Raw genomic sequence first — 21107 nt, 5'->3', positions numbered from 1 at the left:
GCATCCTTTAATTAAAGTCACAAGTGTCAGTTTTTGCCCTCTTCCCTGAAGCAGGGTAATTCTCCTGTGGTCCCCGAGCCCTGCTGCTGCCCATCCAAGATCCCTCTGCCCCAGCCTGGGTGGCAGCAGAGAGAAGCCAGTGTCAAAACTTCACAAGACCTGCCTCCCCTACACAACTGATGCAGGGGGCAGAGATGGAAATGACAGAGAACTTAATCTAAGAAATAAAAGAGAAGGCAATAAAGCAGGTAAGTTTAACACATTGATGCACTCTCAGCCCTCAGCCCGTGATGCCACGTGAAGAGAATAGACCCTCAGTCATTTTCAATCAAGATTCTTGCCCTGAATGTGGAGAAGGCTTGAAAACCTCCATGTAATTAGTTTAAAGGTGCATGCTCGTCTGATTTTCAGCTACTCTGAGAGGTGTGAAGTGTCCTATGGATCTCAAGAGGAACTAACTCCACAATTTACTATTCTAAGGCTGTCTAGCATAGGAAGAGTGCAATTAAGCAGGAAAGACCAAATAAGCAAATAATCCCAGGCCGCTGAGGTAAATATTGCTAGCGCCATTGCTTCTCAGGGTCTCTTGTTGTCTCCTTTGACTCCTTACATGGAAAACAAGTTCACTTTTGCCATGTTTTTGGCTAGTGACAGGGAGGGACAGAAGGCAAATTCCAGCAGGGAAAAAGCAGAAGGTGAGCAGACATCAGGAAATCTATGAGATGGCATAAGAGGTGCCTTTGAATATATTGTTGCTTGACTGAAGGTTGTTTTCCCTTATTGCTTTGCATGACCACATAAAAGATTAGCAAACAGTTCCAGCCTCTTGACCCTCCTCACAGGCTGACTTCTAATACCTCCAAGTGCAATGAGAATTACTGACCAAGTGATAATTACAGATCAATATTCTTTACAAAAGTGCTGTTTCAGGTAGAAGATGTACCAAAAGCCAAAAATAAATGCAAAGGTGAATAAATATGAGGGTTTACTTTTATTTTAGCTTCTGCTACTATCACAAGATGTGCATGCTCTGATCTTAAAAAGGTATTGACAATAACATGGATTGCTTCCAATTATATTTTTTCCTTAGAGGAAGGATATGAAGCCATACATTATACAAATTTGGTTACAGTCCCTAAATTTGGCCACAGAAAAAGGGATGGTGCACCTCTGAACTTTGGTTTGCATCCGGTGCTCATTAAACAACACAATAACCTATACTTCCTTTTTTTAATATATGTATACATCCCTGAAAAGCTAAACGTAGCATTTTTAAAGAACAATTCTTTGGAGGAATATTCTGCTACATTATATTCAATGACTACAACAGCAGGCCCCAAATTTTTGGTTGTGACTACACTTTTAGACCAGCAGTTTTAAAGAGTTTCCAAGTACTGGGGTAAATTACATATTAAAGAGATACTGGACATAGGACTTGTGACACTACCTGCAATTATTTTCTTTCATTGGAATAATGACCTGGATGCAGAACTCCCGAAATAAAAACTCTCTTGTGCTACAAAATTTGCCAAAAAAGAGTATGTTTTGGTGCATCTCATTGTATGGGGACTGAGAAACTAAAATACAAATTGCTTAGTTCTGCAGTAAAATTTTAGCAAGATAATGCTTGTAGAAAAAAATAATAATTTTAAACAGTAGAAATTAAACTAATAATTTCATTCCTTCTCTTACACAGTCACAGAAGTGACTGAAATGATTAGTTTGCTATACAGCAATTCATGGAAACCATACAAATCTGAAATGCATGTCTCATGTAAGCACTGGCGTAAGGAGGGAAATGGAAGGAATAGTGCTCAGAATTCTAGTTTAATGCTGGTCCTCACAACAGTTCCAACCTACAGCATAGTTTGTCCTTTACTGCTGCTTTTTCCTATCACCTGACTGTGATGATATAGTAAAGCAAGTGGCAAGGGAGGCCCAAAGCCAGTTATCAGAGCCACTTGCTTTATAACCACTGGTGCACTGTGGTGTACTGGGCTGTGGTACAACCCAGAACTTCAGCACAGGGCCCAACTTATCCTTCCTATCTCACTAGTATAGGCAGGCAAATATACTATAAGCAGAAGTTAATACACCACTATGTATCATTGTTTGTGTTTTAAAATACTAAATTTTAAAGTTACAGTATGGGTATATACCCAGGGAAATACTCAGGATTTTTAAAAAATGTATTCTTTGAAAAAGCCTTTTGATGTAAACATTATTTAATATCAATTTACTCTTACAATAAGTAGCCAATGAATTTCCAAGGTGCACACTTCTCTACACTACAGAAATGTTACCTTCAAAAATGAGATAACCAAATGTAACCTACAAAGTCAACTGAAATGAAAGAAACAAGGATCACACCAGACAGCCACATAGGTATTTTTTATTCTTTACAAATATTATTTGAACAGTTAAAAAAATTTATTCAGGCCAAAATATTCAGTGGATTAAAGGCAATGGAAGTTGTCATTAATATTCTGAAATTGATAAGTTGTTTATGTCTGGCATTCTTCCTGCTGATTATGCAGTGAGACAGGCAGCTTTATAAATATCTCATCACTCCATCGTCACACAAATTTCATCGACAGTGCTCATGCACAGCTATTAGCAATATGAATCTAACCATTACAAGAAGAATGAAAATCGAACATGTGGCATTAATACGCAGTCCTGGTTCCTAACCATCTGATAGGCAGATGGTGTAAAGCGGATTCTCCAGCTGAAATGAAGGGGCACATCATTTAAAACCTTGTTTGCATTCTAACTGATATCAGTGCCATATTGATATACATGATACATCATGGCAGTATTTGAACAATCTAGTTTGTTTCAGTCATAAATGTTTACAGCCTTGTTTTTTATCTTCAGAAGCATGTTCTGAGGAGCATATTTTTAATTTATGAAACCTATTGTTTACTTCTGTTGAACCAGAAGATTAGCAAAGAGCAGGAATATTAAATTACCACAACCACAGCAGTATAACTAAGATGGATGAATAAAATATGGTTTTTCAATATGTTTGTAAAGGAATTAAAAAATTAGCCTAGACATTTTATGCATTAAATACATTTATTCATTTAAACCTTACAGCTTTTTTCCCATGTGACATACTTAGAACTTTAATGCTTTATAAAGCCATTCATTTAAATCTCTTACTGCGTGCAATTAATCTTGTCCAACAATTTAATTCAAAAAGCAAAACATCAGAAAGTAAAGTTTGATTCAACCACCATGCTTCTGAAGTAATCTCCGTATTGCTGACAGTTCCTATAGACTCATCAGCAAAAGTCTGTTCAAGGTGTCTTGCAGGAGCCGTATGAATTTGAATTACAGCTCAATTGAATGCTCGCCAAGCCTTAGTAGGAACTCAGGAACAAGAAGCAGAACACCAAAAGAGAGTGCAAAGGATCCTTTCCTACTAAGACCTTCTCTCTTCTGTCACTAGATTACTTTGGCCTGTTGGGTGTGTTTGTAGCTGTTAATTATGTTAATAAAGTTGCAGCCTGCTGTCTCTGCCAAATATAATCATAAGCTTTCTCCTGCCAAGTCCTAGTCTAATTTACACCCGTGCAACTCTACTGAAGTCAGAATTTTGTGGGTGAGAATGAGACCAGAAGTATGCCCAGTATGTGTGGTCTCTGACGCTGAAAAATGAGTAAACAAAACAGAAAACAATGACAAAAAACCCCAGCATCTTCAGAAAACAATTCTGTTTTAAAAGCAGAGCCCTCAAGAGAGCTGTCATATATCATGACAGGTTTTTGAAATGTATACGAATTACTGGTGGGCACTAAATCACATCCAGGATTTCTGCCTTCCAACAAATAGTATTGCCCACCTGCCTTAAGATAAAGGTCTTAAAACTTTCAGTTTTGATGGGGTGAGCAGCTTACAACACACCCTATTTGTGAAGCAAAATAGAAAATGACCTGTGAATGGAACTTTTTCAGCCTTGAATATGTCTCAAAACATACATTTTTTAATTGCATGCCTAAACTTCATCCTGGGACAAATTATAGAATTATTTAAATAATTGATCTTAATTCACTTTCAACTTCCTTCACATAATTATGCCTAAGAAAAATAACAATTTCTAACAGTCATTCCGATAATTTCCTTAATGCAACTATTAACTTCCTTTATATTTTATTTTATATATGTCTATATATATATATATTTTTTTTTTTATTGCTACTTACAAAATTCAGTAACATGTATGTATTTGTGCAAGCTCCTTCTTTAGGACTTTTACAACATTTTCAAGAAACTTTATCTTTGTCATCACAGAACGGGCAGAAAAGCAAAATACAACTGTCAGCAGTGTATTACATTTAATTTCATTTATTTGCTGGAAAGTTCATTCTGCAGAAATGCTTTATTCACTGCATGGGAGGAGTTCCAAATCTCATCTCAATTCTGAAAGAACTCCTTTCATGATTTCAAATTAATGCTTATTCCTTTTTCTTCTAGTTTATTTTCAATGGTATTGACTTGAAAAAAAATCAAGCCCTTCCTTGATTTAATACCAGATTTCATATTTTGGTTCTTACTTTGGCAAAATTCCTACTAAAATCTGAAAACAATCTGCCTCAGAAAGAAAGGCAGGTTTACCTTCTAGGACCTGACCCCGATCACTGTAGGTTATTGCACTGGTTTCATGGGTTGCAGCAGTTCAGGTACAAGTTTTTTGTAGCTTATTACGCTGCTGCCTAGTTATTTCAAATGAAATAGGATCCTAACCTTAGTCTCTGATCTAATGGGTGTTTTATATACTGTGATACATAAAACAAGAAGGAGAAAGCAATCTGCAGGAGGACAGAGGTCTGATTACATAGACTGGATTGCAGAAAGGAGAAATTCACCATAATGTTCTGCTAAAATATACTGAGTTTCACTAGAAGAATTCTTTATGTATAATTAATGGATGTCCGGAATCTCACAGTTATCCAGAAACCTTATTTCTGCTAAGTTGTCTGGATTGATCCAACATAACAAGCTTGGTATACCCTAAAAATTTCATTACATGTTATTTTGGGATAATCAAAAAAATTATTGTCTGGTCCCCATAGCTATATTTTCTTGATCAGCTAGAGTGGTTCAGCATAAACTGCTCATCTAGATAATTTTTTTAGTATTTCTTAAAGGCCTGTTATTAAAGGTATCATATTAATGAAAAAAAAATGCACTTTAAATATTGCTAAAGAAGGAGTACTTAGAAAAAAAATCACCCATGGTTTAGATTGGTGCAACTAAACTGAAACTGACAGTCTTGCACTGGGAGAAAACCAGTATATGTGAAGCTCAAACCATCTGTTGTTCATCAGTCTAATTAGACCTTTTTCCTGTAACTACTCCTAACTTGTAATATGAATTTTGAGGGCTGGGCATAGCATTTAAGATAAACAAGCAAAAGAATTAAATTTCCACAGCAACCCTTGTATCTAAAAATCTTTCTAGCTAAGATGTGCCTCCACAATTAATAACATAGTTGCAGAAATAAAGCATTGATGTAGAAAGCAGCAGTGTCCTTTTGTTTTATTAACACTTCATTTTTTGAAATAGACCACTAGCAGGTCAAACAATGCTTAAAAAATGTGTAATAGGAATTATTTTATCACTAATATTTGCCATTTATGGAACTGATTGACTTACATTCCATTAAGTTATTCTTTCTAGTGGATATATTCCTTCATACTGAAGAGTAAAAAGTGCATTTCAAATACCACAACAAATTACTAACTGTTACAGCTTCATGGGTTTTGTAATCTGTGAATTTATTATTGGCTTGGTGCAATTGTGACAGAATTAAACAATGTATGTTGCATAACTGCCTGGCTATACTGCAGTTTTCAGCAACAATTTAAAATCCTACTGGAATGCACACAGCAACAATACAATACAATTAAGAGAGAACATTCTTTTTTAAACAACAGTCATCTTTTCAAAAGCAATAGATTCTCAGTTCTCATTCACTCTGTTGCATTATTCATTTCATGTGCAACCTCATGCTGGACCATAAATTGTTACTTTATCTAATCAAAGGCGACTTAACTCCACAGAAGGTCAAAGGTTTAATTTTGTGAAGTATTATCTTACGCTATGAGTTTAACGGAAAAATAGAAGAAGAAAAACAGCCAAGAAACTGGTAATAAATGAACCTTTATTGCCTCAGGCATTGGCCTAGTTAATAAACTTTCATTGAAGGTTTCTTTCAACTGTTATGGACAATGAGGTAAAAAAAATCTTAAATTACAGCCATGTGTGACTTTTAAAGCAGGCATTCTTTTTTATCTCAACCTTCCCAGCTTAGGAAAAAGACAAAGAGATTGTCTTCAATTTCTTAACCAAAAATGTATGCTTCTAAACAGATGAAAAAGTGCAGATCAAGCCTTTTAAAAGCAGAGGTCAGCTTTGAACAATACAAAAAAAATACTTTTCCTTAAGCGCCAAATCCTGATCCACAATCTCTTTAACCAAATACCATGCAGTTCCAAAAAAAAAAAAAAGAAAGAAAAAAAAAAGGATATGTGGGAAAGCAAACATATATATACTGACAATATATTATGCTAACAATGATGGCTGGTTCCTGAAAGACTTCCTATTTTACATTTGCATTGCGAGAGTGTAATAATTGCTCTTCTTTAATAGAATGACTTATTATGGGAACAACTTCCCTGCACTTTTTGCAAATACAAGTTATTTTCTTCTTTTCATGTGTATTATCTCATGTTCTCACAATACTATTCTTGCTGTTAGGAGAAATTAAAAGGTTTAACATAATGACAGTTACTGGTGGTTATTGGTGCTCTGTGAATTTTCTTCATTTAATGTTCTTAGATTTTACTAACTACAATGTCTTTTATTGACATACTCTTTGGGACCAGTTTAGAGAAGTGTATTCCAGTTGATGTTATACAGTCAAAAACAATAAGAAGACCAGTAGTATTTAAAAAAAAAAACTTAGCCTTGAACTTTAGTCTAATTTGTAACTAGATGGACACAACCAATTGTAACAGTGCTATAATTCAAAAATACTGAAAAGACATGTTCATGCCTGTAACAGCAGTAATGTAGCTAAATACTCATAATCTTTCAACCAGCAGGAGCTTTTGTAGTTTTTTTTATAAACCTAATCCACAGCTTGACACAGATCCTGGGGTAATGGCACACAGTTCTTTGATTAAACTAATATCTAACAACTGCTGAGGCAGTCTGATGGCCCCGTGGAAGTGTTTCCCTACAACTTCCAAACTCAGCCTTGCAAACAGAACTGTTAAATTCTTTCCCATAGACCCAGTGTAGTCCACAAGCCTAATCATGTGAGTGAAATTTAACTTATCCATGTGTATAAGTATTTGTGGCACCAGAACACGATCAGAATAAAATGAGATTTTAGCTGTGGACTACAATGGTGCAATTTTAGCTTTGATAGCCTTCTAGTGGAATGGATGTGCTCTCAGAGGGACCTGTTCTCTGCACACTGAAGAAACAGCCCGCTAATATTTAGACGACATGTTATCAAAGTCTTTGTGGCCTTTATGGCTTTGATCCTCAAGCAACACTTTTGCCCAAAGGAAAAAAGATTTGACTCTCACTTCTGGTGCACTAGAACAGTCAGCTACAGACTTATTTCAGGCTCCTGCTAACCTTAGGAAGTGAAAACAGCATTATTCCTAGTCATGAAAAGTGAAGGCAAGGAATTCAGGGCTTTAGCTAAGATGATCACAGCCGCTGATTAGAGCAGTAGACCTTCAGTAAATGTCGAAAATATAAACTATTTCAAGATAATTTAAATAAAGTTTCCATTGGTTTATTCTTTAATAGAGTTAAAATATATTACACATATTTAAAAAAATCTAAAATGTCTTTTAAAAACAATTTTGATCCTGTTTTGTCATATTTAGCTTTAAAGCAGATATTTTGAATCCTCTTGCCTCTAAAAAGAAACTTTTATTATACAATATACATTAACAAATTCTATAACTGTTTTCTGACTATCTATCTGTATTTGCAGTGTGCATAGCAGATTGTGCCAAGTATTAGAAAGATGGAAGTCAATATAATGGTGGGGAAAAGTCCCAGAAATCCACTGGTTATTTCAAGACATATGTACCCTTGTTTTAACACAGCAAGTTGAGTAAGAAAATTTTCACATTTCTGAATGTAAAGAATTCACCTGTAAGGGTCAGGAGAGTCCTCTCTCCATCTTCACTCTTTTATTCACTAGACGTGTTGTTACTTCAAGAGCTGCACTGTGGCTTTGGGGCTCTTTTTTTCTTTTTCTTTTTCTTTTCTTTTTTAAGTTTCATCAGATCCATTATGCATTACTCTGTGCCAGAGGCAAGGCATGGGGCTAAATGTACTGTTACAGCACAGTGATAGCAGAGTTTGTACTGTGATGCAGAACTGTGATACTGTACAAAGTAGCTGTGATAATGACTTACAGGTAACACAGTGTAGTCCTTTTTTCAGATGAAAAGGCAGTCAATTGTCACAGACAGTGCTCTCTCACCTTTATGTTCTACATGTTGCACAAGGTAACGGAACATTAAATCCTACAGGTAGCACTCTGGGCGCTGACCAAGGCATTAGATGAATGTCTTTGGGTGGCACTTCACATTTGAAGACAAAGTATCTCTTTCCAATACAAACTATGACACAACAGGGGCACGATGAGCACTTGTGTTGTGTCCCAGCACTTCATCAAAGCATGGATATTAGGACAAATTTATTCACTGAAAGAGTGGTTAAGCATTGGGACAGGCTGTCCAGGCAAATGGTGGAGTCACCATCCCTGAAGTGTTCAAAAAGTGAGCAGATGTGGCACTTTTTGATATAGTTTAGTGGTCATGGTGGTGTTTGTCAAAATTTGGACTTGATGATCTTGGAGGTCGTTTCCAAACATAATAATTTTTTTTTTTTTTTTTTTTATTCTAAGGCCAAATTATCACCCCAAATCAAGGGAGTTCTCACACCCAGTGTGTTCAGTAAAATACTGAACTTCATGCAACAAAATATTTAAGTTTGGTACCTCAGAATTGTCTGCTACACAAAAAGTAAACATCTGAATATCTTACTGATATTAAAAAGGAAAGTGGGGCATTATTAATGGATACATTATTACTGTACTTGATTGTAATACAAAAACAAACATGCAGTAACTTTTCTACAGTTCCTACCATATTGGCACAATTGCAGTTCTATATTATGAAGACCTGCTGACACTTGTAAATTCAGATTTACATACATGATCATATGTATTGCTTCCGAAAGGCATATTCTTTGAAGCCAACAACTGATTGGCACCACTGTCTAACACATCATGAATAAATATTCAAAGATCATTAAATAAGCAAGCATAAGAGAGACCAAACATTCTCTTTAGCAGAAATCTGAGAAATCCTCATGATATGCTATGCAAAGGAGACTTCATATGTTCATTGCTAGCAATATAATTTATGAAAGAAAAAGCTTTATGTTACTGTGATCCTCTCAGCTTGGTAGTGTCCACAAAAAGAAAAAATATGATGACAACAGTTGTTTCATAGATTTCACATTTTGTGGGGAGACCTAGACTTTAATTTGCAGCAGATAATTTAATTATCTTTTCTTCATCTATTAATGAAAAGGATATCAACAGATTTGTATTTTCACAAATCTATCTGTTACTGGGAATCACTTTTCTCCACCTTCTAAACACTTGCACAAGTGCAAAATGGGATGTGTGCTTTCTAATTTCTCCTCCCTCTAGGTTATGACCTTCTTTCCGATCATTGCTAAATTCCAAGTTTTTGACTTATCTGACATTCAGATTGTCAAGAGGGACTGCACATTTAGCAGAGAGTGAGTAATAGAAATAACTGGCAAAAATTTAATTAGTATCTGGATAATAACTCACTATTTTTATCCCAACTACAAGTAATCTAACTTTAATCAACTACAAGATGCAACCGCAATACATAACAATGAAAGTATCAACATTCCAAATGAGTTTATTTTTCATCAAAAAAATACATAGCCCATAGAGTGTACATGTATTTTTTTTTGTATTTTCTAGATATTACTGGTCTTCAACATAATGACTTCTAGATTAAAATTTATAGTATAAATAATTTGGAAAAAAAAAAAAAAAAAAGGAACAGGACCACTACTGTTACTTTATCTTAGAAATCAAAACATCATTTTAGTAATTTGACACTAATGTTGACTTGCAGTCACTTTGGAAGACATACAGATAACTAATAAGATTGCAAGTATAAAACATTGATTATAATCAATATTTGTCACTGTATAGCCCAAAGAACTGGTGGACATTTCCCAAAGTGAAGAATAAATTAGCTCTGAAAACATGTCTATGGTATGCATAAAATTTACAGGAATGAAAATTACTGGATTTGGTGCAATTTCTTGAATTTCTGAGTTTCTTTAAAATTGAATTCTTAATCATTACTTAAGACATGCTAAAACACAGGAATTGCCTTTGAAAGGATGCAGACCTATTGTTAGATTTAATTCTGTGATGTATTAACAGCCCATAAGATTAAGGAAATTTTTTTTTCTGCCGGTGCCTTAAGAAGTTTATGAGACATTTCTAGAATTCTCCTTGTTTGCTCTGTTCTCTAATTGGTTGTATTAGTCACATGTTGTATTTCTTTGCCAGGCTTGAAAAAGAATAATTCCTCCATCTATTGAAACAGATTTTCTATGGCGATAACAGGCCACAGGAGGATTGTATTTCATCTAAGCTGCATATTAACCATATTTATATGTATATATATATATCTATATGTATGTATGTAGATGTAGATGTATACAGTGAGGTTTCATGTAATACAGGCAGATGAATCAACACGATTCTCTCCTTCCAGTAACAATATTTAATAAGGATGGCATATCGTCCAGAGAGCCATTCATATATGCACCAGGTAATACCAGGATCAAATCTCTGAGTGTAAATGCAGTTGTATTTACATTTTTCTTTCTTTGCTGTTGACATCCTGCCCTTCTCAACTACAGCTAACACATTTCAAAAGAGGCAGTATAGTGTTGTCTCAATTGACCATGTTTTTGAAGAAAAATATTTAGAAGCAGCTTTTTCTAGTCTCATGTTTTTTTTCTAAGAAAGCTTACATTGCAGGAAAACTTCCGTGAATATTAGTAAATGTTCTGCTTTCAATGGAAACTGCTACTATTCAAGCATAAGTGATTGATATTCCTTATATCAAAGAGCATGAAATATAAAATTAGTTATAAAATGGTTTCAGTGCATGGAAAAAAGATTGCCTCCTAGAATGTTGATGATATACAGGAATTTTGGATGGCTTCATATTTCCAATATCCTAAATGAATAGTTGACATTCCTCACCAAACTAACAGATTGCCAAAAATTCAATTGTATCCTGGGCTGCATCAAATGAAGCATGGCCAGAAGGTTGAGGGAATGATTCCCCACTCCTACTGGGCTCTTGTGGGACCCCAGCTGGAGCACTGTGTTCAGCTGGGGCCCACAACATAAGGACATGGACCTGCTGGACCGAGTCTACAGAGGGGTCATGAAGACAATCAGAGAGCTGAAGCACCCCTCCTATGAAGACAGGCTGAGAGAGCTGGAGTTGTTCAGCCTGGAGAAGACTCCAGGGAGACCTTACAGCACCTTCCAGTAACTAAAGGGGCTACAAGTGAGCTGGAGCGGGACTTTTTACAAGGGCATGTAGTGATACGACAGGGGTTAATGGCATTAAGCTAAAGAGGGCAGGCTTAAATTAGGTATTAGGAAGAAATTCTAAACTGTGAGGGTGATGGAACAGATTGCCTAGAGAAACTGTGGATGTCCCATCCCTGGAAGTGCTCAAGGCCAGGATGCATGCAGCTCTGACTAACCTGGTCTAGTGGGAGGTGTCCCTGTCCATGGCAGAGGGGCTGGAACCAGATGATCACTAAGGTCTGCTTCAACACAAACCATTTTGTGATTCTACGAAATATCAATTTTATCAAGAGGATCAAATATTTTTTGCATCCAATTGCAGCATCAGCTCACCTTAATGTTAGAGTTTTTTATAAAAGAGATATTTTTAATTCAAGCTACCACATAAACAAAAAATAAACTTTAGTCCATTTCAAAACTCCTACCTTTGTGCCATGTCTCCATAAATTAGTCCTCCACTAACAGTGTTTCACACAAGTATTTACAGAAGCAATTATATCTGCAGAATGCCATTAACACAGTGCACTTCACCTTGTATTAGCTTTCTTTTTCTCATCCTATATGCTCATATAAAATGCCCAGATGCAAATTATGGAAGATATTTTATCCAACAGTAGGATTGTGCTTTTTGACAGATTATATGAACACTTATTTTGGCAGCTTGAGAAATGCACCTAGGTCAGTTGCTTGGTTAGACTGCTGATAGCCTGAGTCTCCTGTTTGTCATTTTCTTATCATTTATCTTCAGTTAGTAGCAAATTAGATCTAAAAAGATCATAACCCCATACCTACGAGACCTATGCTTAACCACATGTGCCAAGAATACCTTCTACGGAAATCCTTAGGTGGTAGCAAGAAGAATCTGAAGAGACACTGAAAGAAAGTATCTGAATAATATCTGAATTGCTTTGTTCACCCTTTTAGTTAAAAATACCATCAGAAGAAGAAATTAGAGGCCCTTGAGTTTTAATTCTGAGATAACCAGAAAGTATCAGCTGTCATCTACATTTTAATTTTATGCCTTTACCCATTAGATGGAGATAACACTTCCTTATTCTACAGAAGGATTATCAATATAAATCAGTCAAGAGTTGTACAAAGCTTTAAAAATAAAGTTCCAAGTATGCATTCATTTTGTTTTCAGCCCTTGTTCCAAATCTATAAAGTCAAACAAAATCTATAAATTCAAGGCAGATTTGCCTAAGAAGTGAGGATAGCAGTTCAATGTAAAGCATACATTGATAAAAATCCACAAAAGAACTATGAAGATGAATCATTGCTTTCAATTTTACCACACACCTTAAAAGGTCAAAAACTTTTGAGCCTGGGAGATACTAAGGAAGAAAAGGAAATAAATATTTTTATTAGTTTAGCTGTAGTGTTTTTCTTGAAACCATCAAATTAACAGATACAAGTTTTTTACCAACTTGAATTTCAAGTTAGCACATGGTCAATTCAAACTCTGAAGCAAGGAGGACATAAGATCAATAGTTTAGCACTTAAAAAAAATCAGAACACTTTTCAATTTCTGATGATTTGTCAAAAATTTTTAATTCCATGAAAGCCACTTAAGGCTTTATTAAGATGAAGTTTAAAAAAATCTCCATCCTTCTGTTGTTACCTCAGCTAGTTGAGTGTTAAATGTGCTCTTCCTAAATCACTGACAATCACGAGATGGAATATAATGATTTTACCTTATGTTTGTAAAATGTGACTAGTTATTTTTTTCTTGACTGTAAAGGAAGTCGCATTCTGAAAAACAGGATATTAAGGATTAAAAAATATACTTCTAATCTAATTGTGCCATAAAGTTGTCAGGTTTTTTTTAATGGCCTGAAAACAAAAAGGAACAATATGATTATCTAATAATCTTCCCATCCCTTACAGACAAGAAAAAACAGGTGTGTATTTAAAAACTATTACATCAGGTTACCTGTTCAAGGATACAGTGGAATAATGCTTAATTCTTTACCACTACATTAATTTTGAGTTGAGCACTTCATAAAAGCATATTCTCAACTTTGTTTCTAACCCAAAAGTGTACATACACAAAGGAGAGAATCAATGGTTGTTTTCAACAGTGAAGTAATAACATTGGGGGAAATTCTCATGCAAAGGTCCATCTAGAATAAATTAATGAATTAAAGCCTGATGTGGTCAACAGCCTCTTCAGCTGTTGATGCATTTTTCCATGTACATTGGATGAGTGAAACCTGGCATAGACTTTGCTCCTCTACAATACCTTCATATATAATATCTGACAACTTTGAAAACTTTGCAATTAAATCTAACTCAAAACTGTGTTATTTTATTTGTTCAAATTAATTGTTCCAAGAAGGTCACATACTGCATGCCACCCGAAGAGTACCTTCTTTGACATACTACTGCCTAATTGAAATATACAGGTATCTTCTCATTGTCTCAGAATTCCATTGGTAGCCAACACAGACTTTAGGGCAGGTTCAAGTACTGGTTTAAAGCAGAGTTTATTCAATGTAGAACTATTTCTATTTCAAACTGTTATGGTATGGCTACAAGAAGCAATTAAAATTCAATATATTAGTTCTAGTTTCCAGGGTATCATTTTGGAACCCTGAACAAATAAATATCATTAAACAGCACACACTACCCTCAACAGCCTTAGAGAAGAAAGAAATGACAATTACTTTTGCAGGTTGTGGTTGGCAAATACCGGCCATTTTGCCTGGGGTAAGTGGAGAGGTGAAGCCATGAATTGTGGCTGCAGTCCTCTAATTCCTAAAACATGAAACATTTTTTATGCACCTAATCTGCTAAATATAAAGTCTGTGAGATTTCCTGAGGTCTTTGATGATCTTTTTAAAAATAATATACTATATATCTATGTACAATGTGTTTTTTAAAAGCAATGTAATATATATCTTGCAGTTTTAGTATATGCTATTTCTGTATTGCAATAATTGTACCCTATCTTATGCATTTTAAGCAGTATCATTTTTATTTTTTTATCATTATTACTTTCACCTACATTCTTAACTATTAGATGGATGAATATGGGGAAAAGAAATTGAAAGAAAAATGAGAAATGTATTTTGCAAATATCAGTACATTTTTACTAATATTCAAACTTCATTTTCAGCAAACTCTCTATTTTAAAGCAAACTGTCTAAAAGATTTTTTTTTTAATTTCCTACTGGATTATATTTTTTAAAAAAATAGCCTACCAGATAGGCTAATTCTGATAATAAATATTTATCTTGCATCTTTATGTTAAGTTACATGGTATGCGTGTAGCTTTAGAAATTAATATGAAGCCAACACAGTAGAGATATTTGGTTCAGAAGCTGCTGACACTGGGCATTAGACCATAAGTAGGTCAGAATAAACACTTAACATTCAAATTTAAATATAATATTGTGTAATACAAGAAGATCTATAGAGCCATAATGTCTGAATATATTAGGTATGATGATAATACTTCTATCGATTTCAGTCTGTTAAAATAATGAAACTGGATTACACAAATCAATTCTTGGAATACAACAAAAAGGCATATATTATTTGCTTTGCACATTCAAAATAGGCTTTTCAAGTGAGATTGACTGTTACTGTTTTAGACTTTAACTAAAAACAAGTGTTAATTTTCTCAACATCACCTAAAAACAGGCTCATAGTAGTCTTTGTTATCTTACGGTTGACAAGCTTAACAGTCTTTTAACCATCTAACAAACAGCTTTCTCAGTTTGATCAATTATTTAAGCCTCTCGCTCTTACATCATTACTTCTGCAAGGAGAGGAGGTGTTTCAATAGGAGGATCTACCATTAAAGACAATTAACAGGCACTCTGTTTCCTTTGGCAGAGGGAGGACACTCACAAAATGTTGTACAACATTCAAGAATGTAGTTTCTGGTGATGTCTTCACAGTTATACAGAACTAAATATTTCATAACTTCTCAAAGTCTAACAAAAAAAAAAAAAAAGGCATTGGCTTTTCAGGCTGTCAGGAATGATGCTTTGTTTTCCAACACAGTGCTCAGTATATGTTAAATTATTTCTACTCCAGATGGGAATCAGACTGTACTCTTGAAATTACCCTGCTATAAAAACATTGAAAATATTATGTTTGTCCGATATCAATATTACAGTTACTGAACAAAAATTAAGACTAAGGCATTTTTGAGAATGTATGTTACTGAAATGAGTGGCGATCCAGAACAAAGAATATGATAAATCCGCAAAGCACAAAGCATGCATTCAAACCTGAAGTGTTAAGCAAAGAAGAATTTGCATTGTGAATGCAATAAAAACTGTAAATCAGTTCCTTAAAAGCAGAAGACAACAGTCTGAGTTAAGGGCTGCAGGCATCACAGCCTGACGGGGTGTGCAGAATACAACAGATCTTCATCCTGGCATAGCAAGTTAAAGATCTGCGATGGAGAGTCACACTCCTCTGTTGTTACCAGGAGGTAATTATACAACAGTATTTCTAATGATGGAGTCCCATGGCAATGCTTCTCCTCTTCCCAGCGGAAAATATCTTTTGAAGCAAAGAGTGGCTGTGGGATTCAAGAGGAGGGAAAACACATACCATAAAATATAATTAAAAATTGTGGAGGCTGCCTATGACAAGAATAACCATAAAAAACAGATACAAACCAGCTGGCTGTTAACAACTCCTGAGTTATAAAAATCTTAACCTGCTGTAAAGCACTCAATTCGATTTACATAACCACAGAGCTGACATTCCTTTTAGGCTCCTCTGCTGGGGATTATTGTGACATGTTTTAAGGCAGCATAAAAAGCAACTGTGAAAGGAAGACATGTATCATCTTACATAAAAATTCATTCTCGCCTTAAGATTGGACTTACATGCTTTAATCCCAGCATCTTTACTGAAACTGGAAAATATCTTCAATGGCTACTGGTGATTCAATTTTATAACATTATCCCTTTGGTGCTCATATTTTTGATAAGGTTGACAGTGTATGTATACAAACAAACAGAAAAAAATCTATACAATCACAGAAGCTTAAGTTTTGCTAATACTGCACAAAATGTCAACTACACTAGAATCCACTACAGAGTGCAGCATATCTAGTCTTAGATAGATTATGTTGCTTAAGATTGTAACTGGCCTTTGCTAAACAAGAAAAGCATTTCTTAGGAATGTAATGATGCAGACAGCATTTTACACAACTAACACAGCTTGCTGTAGGGAATTAAAATAAACTAAATAAAATAAAATCAATCTTACACTGAGTGAAGTTTTGATGTATAAGTGCTGGCAGCTTACATTGCCCAGAGCACAGAATGAGTTTTGCCATTTGATAATTTGCTTGATTCACTGTGCTGCCTCATGCAGGGCATTTTATGCCTGATTTATGTTTAATCGAGTCACCTGCTTAATGTTAAGGAGGGTCACAGTTAGATAGAAGGGTTACGACCATATAAGGCTTTCAACATCTTCCAGTTTGACATAAGAAATGGGTGTAAGTGTTAGAGGTCAACCTTTTTCTTTTATTTTGATTTAATGTTCTCTATGGAATATTGCATAAAACATTAATGCACCACAAAACCAATTTGATTCCCTTTTGAAATGCAGTAGGCAAATATGGATTAAGAGACTCAAAGCACAGACAAAATAAAATAAAACAATCTACAGTCTAAATGACCATGTATATGTGAGGGGTTTTTACAGCTTATAAGGTATATACAAAAATGAATATAAGTTCTCCCTTTAATAAATAAGCAATCAAATTTATTCTAGTGTCTCAGAAAAACAAAGACTTTAAAGACAAAAGCACCATAAACTTTTAATATAGCTGAGGTGTCCAGGTTCACTATTCAGGCTAGATGTTCATGCTTTTAAACATATATAATTGGATATTAGCATTATCAGCATTTTCTTTGCAATAATGATATGAAAAATTACATCCATATTTAATAAATAAAATATGACATGGAAAACTACTACTGACTAGACAGCTTAGGTAAATCTGATCTTTCTCTCAGTGTTTCAACATGCTGAAAGTACTGCAGGACCTTATGAATTTTGAGATTAAAATTCTCCCATATAGCACTGAAAAAAATTAGACATGGCACCAAATAAGGTATTTCAAAATGTACTTTTAAGGCGGAACTATTACAGTTACCAAGTGCAGATGGAATTCAGCACTTACCAGTTTGGAGAGATTTATCAGTTTTTTAAGTGCACTAAAGTATATACATGTTATGCCATGAACACAACTACCAGAACACAGTAACAGACACAATTCACAGTGAATTCAGACATATATCAGAAGTTTCAGTCCTTGGCTAAAACATGATTTGTTTGCATGCTAAATTGCATATGTGTGATATACAACTTCTCGTGCGAGTGAAAAGAATAAATATTTCCCTATTTCTTTTTATTAGTATACCCAGAATACACTAAGCTTCATCAAATACTTTAAAACATATCAATTATTTCCAAAGACTCATTTAACAGACAATGCACAGACACAGTTTTGCATCCACATATTTAAAGTAATTTACCTACATCAACAGCTTCACCCAGCTAATTTTAAATTAACCTTCTAAAATTTAATCATTCAGACTAAACTCTTCATGTAGGTTGCCTATAGTCAATGAAGAGACACAGGCATTTCCAGAGGGTGATTCAAGTTGGCCTATTTTATACTGAGATGTATCGCTCTCTAGAGATGTCTGCTACTTTCCACTGGCTATGAAAGGAGATGACTTGTTAAGATTTCAACAGACGTATTAGCAGATGAATCTCCTCCTTGATAGCTAACTTCTTACACAGCTAAAGCTAGGGAAAATTAAATTCTTTTTCTCAGATAGTAAAAATATAGTGAAGATATTTACCTGTATGCCTGCCATTTCTCTGGAAATGTAATCAATATGCTGTTTTGGCATTTTATTTCTAGGTACATTATTTCCTTTAAAATTAGTTTTCTGCTCAGAAAAAAAAACTACTACAAAACTATCTCAACTTTAAACTCAATTAAAACCTCTACTTTATAAAAGTTTAAAAAACCTTAGTCATAAAAAACTCAGAAAAATAAAGTAAGTCTCAAAATGACATACGCTTTGTATAGTTCTGTAAGAAGAAAACGATTTATATTAAACACTCTTTCCTTCTTTCTTTCAAGGACTCTATTTTTACAGGAATATTTAAAAGATATTCCTTGATGGACAAAATAAATGGATAGAATAAAATCTACTTTGAATGCTACTAGTTCTCATACCTTCTGTTTCTGTCAAACATTTTGCTAGGTTTTTTTGTTTTTTTTTTTCCCAGTTCTACGTCCTATTAAAATCAAATTAAGGAGGCAAACTGATTTCACAATATAAATATTCACCTTCTAATCAAAATCTAGATTTAATGCCAGAGTACATATTGCTGACGAATGCAAAGCATCTACAGAACTGAGTACTCTCCAGCTGGATCACAGGCCCACATCAGCAGTAATTGGGTTATCAGTAGAAAATCTACTGAACAAGACATTTAGTGATTGGTCCCAAAAGTTAACACCATGTCTTGAATTTGGGGTAGGAATCAGCTGCAGAACAGGACAGCAGCAAATGTCCCAGGCACTTTCATATAACACAGAATCCACCACATCACTGTGCTGTTCATTGCTGCATAGAAAAACTTGAAAATACGAATTCATCAGAGCATAGAGAAAACCTAAAACACGCACAGAACCATGTAGTTCCATTCACTTGAGTAAGCCTACAGGGATGATACTCAGTGCTGATTATGGGTCCATTTCTTTCATTTAGTGGAGCATAGTAGTGAGATACCTGAATTAGCACGTTCACATGCATGCATTCATACACTACACAGAAGTATTAACTCTGGAATGGAAACTCTTTTGTCATGTTATCGTAGTGATGCATCCAGAATGACAAGGAAAAGTCTCTTTTAGCTTGTAAATATTCCCTTAGTTCCCCCTTCATAAAGGCAGTGGCAGACCAAAGAGGGAGAAGCATCTGAAACTATTTCCTGCTTTGAAAAGAACTTAAAAAATCTGCTAGCTTTTTCTCTCCTTCTGGCTGTCAGGTCAGGCTGAAACTGTTTTAATTTTGTTTCCAGAAAGCTCTGTTCTCACTAGCACACACTCTAAATAAAGTGCTCTTGCATAGTATATTTCACAAAAAAAAAGTATATGGGAACAGCATGGAATAGTGTGGAATTCTGAAAGCCTCAGCATCAATGAGATGTCCACTATCCATACTGGTAATAATTATGGAATTCCAGCTCTATATATCAAATGGTAAATTTATATTAAGGAAGGAAGAAAAAAAAGTTATTTTAAAAAGAAATTGGCAAAGTGTTCATAAGAATTAAAACTGTAAAGGAACTGTGAGAAGTGTCTTTATAGATCTTAAAACAGGATAAGGTTTATGAACAGCCCTTTTTGATCCTGTGCACCACAAATAGTATTTTCATGTTATGATAGAGATCTAACTCTGCATTTAGCAAGTATTTTTCCGAGTATATGTTGTTGTAAACAAATGCAGAGACAGCACAAGAAGGTATATTTGTCAAAATATGTGTCTTGAAATGTTCCTTTTTTTGTGTCAGTTATACAAAGCTAGAGATTTGTCATTAAGCAGCCTCAGGGAGTGAGGTTTCTTCTTGAAGATGCATGCAGTATCGATGAAAGAAAACCAGTGCAATTCAAAACAATTACATCTGAAAATTTTCCTAGAAGCTGCTAGGAAGCAGGAGGAAGTGAAGAAAAAAAAAAAAAAGGGGGTAAGAATTCAGGTTCATATTTTCTCCAGACATTTGGCAAAAGAGACTTAAGAGGTCTTTAGGAAAAATTATGAGCTATGTTAGCACTGGAAATCCCTTTTCGTTTGCTATGTATTTACCTATCAGTATTTAGTGTTTTTCATCTTTTCTTTAAAAGAACATTACTTAATGGCATTCCTCCCAGATTTATTAGAATAAAAGAAGTAATAAATCTGTCAAGCTTGAAGCAAAATTATTAAGGTGTCTAAAATGAATCTAATAATCTTGCCAAAATAGTTACATAACTTGATTTAATTTTTGGTCAGCACTGAAGTGGTCAGGCAGGTGGATTACATGGTTGCTGTAGGTCCCTTCCAACTGAAATATTCAATTCCATTTTATTCTAGCCTATATTTTATGCATACTATAGGCATAAAAACAAAAACAAAAAGTGAAATTTAAGTGAGCACCTTTATTTTGATTTTTGATATAGTGAAAACATAACGGTGTAAAGTAGAAAGGAACTTAAAGGGGACAGAATTCAGATGAATCTCAAAATCACTAACTTTTGAAAAATGAGAGGAATGCTTCTCCTTAGAAGACAGCGTAGTGGCCAAAACTTAGTCATTTAATCAAAACTATTCAAAGAAATGAGGAAACCTCAAAC

At 34.6% G+C, this 21107-nt stretch overlaps 1 protein-coding gene across 1 annotated transcript in view; it reads right to left on the bottom strand.

Moving 5' to 3' along the window:
• Positions 1-21107, bottom strand: part of DACH1 (dachshund family transcription factor 1) — a 356631-nt gene that overhangs the window by 171231 nt on the left and 164293 nt on the right. The gene's annotated exons all lie outside the window — the stretch shown is intronic.

This window comes from Vidua chalybeata, chromosome 2 (genome assembly GCF_026979565.1).
Source record: "Vidua chalybeata isolate OUT-0048 chromosome 2, bVidCha1 merged haplotype, whole genome shotgun sequence".
NCBI classification, from domain to species: Eukaryota; Metazoa; Chordata; class Aves; order Passeriformes; family Viduidae; genus Vidua; species Vidua chalybeata.
Note: the sequence above shows the minus strand (reverse complement) of the source record. Positions and strands in the feature narration are given on the sequence as shown.